Source organism: Plasmodium reichenowi, chromosome 6 (assembly GCF_001601855.1).
Source record: "Plasmodium reichenowi strain SY57 chromosome 6, whole genome shotgun sequence".
Classification (NCBI taxonomy): domain Eukaryota; phylum Apicomplexa; class Aconoidasida; order Haemosporida; family Plasmodiidae; genus Plasmodium; species Plasmodium reichenowi.
This window is the reverse complement of record NC_033651.1, coordinates 369,121-370,101: the sequence shown is the minus strand read 5'-3', so window position 1 is coordinate 370,101 and position 981 is coordinate 369,121.

The window sequence follows — 981 nt, the reverse complement described above, 5'->3', positions numbered from 1 at the left end:
AGCATGTGCATATGTCATATATATAAATACATATATATATTATATATATGTATAAGAAAAAAAAAATATATATATATATATATATATAAATATATATAATAAATATATAAAAATATATATACATTTATATATATGGCTCATATATTTTAATCAATGCACTTTTTTTTTATATATTTTTGCATTTATATAGTATATTTATATATATATTATTATATTTATTAAGTATTTTCTTGAATTAAATGCTCTAATATATATAATATTTATATATATATAATAAATATATATATATATATATAATATAAATCGAATTTAGCAAAAAAAAAAAATATATATATATATATATATATAATATATATTATATATTGATAGTATTTTTTTTTTTTTTTAAATTGGTAGTGCAATATGATTGCACAAAAGATGTCTTTATATATATTTAATTAAAATTAAAAGTTTATTTTTGGATTATATTATTATATTGGTATGATATAAGAAATGTGTATAGTTTTTTATATATATATAATGGTCATATATATGCTTTTTCATAAATATCACTTTCTCTTTTTTTATATATTTTTATTAAAATTAAGAGGAAATACTTTCACATATATATATAATATATATATATATATATATATAATTATAAAACATTTACCTTTGCTTTTTTCTTTTTTTAAATGGATCAAATATTTTATATATATTTATATTTAGTATTTATTATAACACATATATATATATATTATATATATATGATATTTTACTCTCATATTATAATTATATAATTTTTTATAATCTTGTATGCATTTCTTAAAAGATATATATATATATATATATATTTAAATTAAATTATAATTAGATGGCTAAATTTAAAAAAAAAAAAAAAAAAAAAATTAAGTAGTTTAACAAATGCAATTATACTATTATAATAAATATATATATCCCCTTTATTTTTTCTTTAATTTTTTTTTTTTTTTTTTTTTAAGA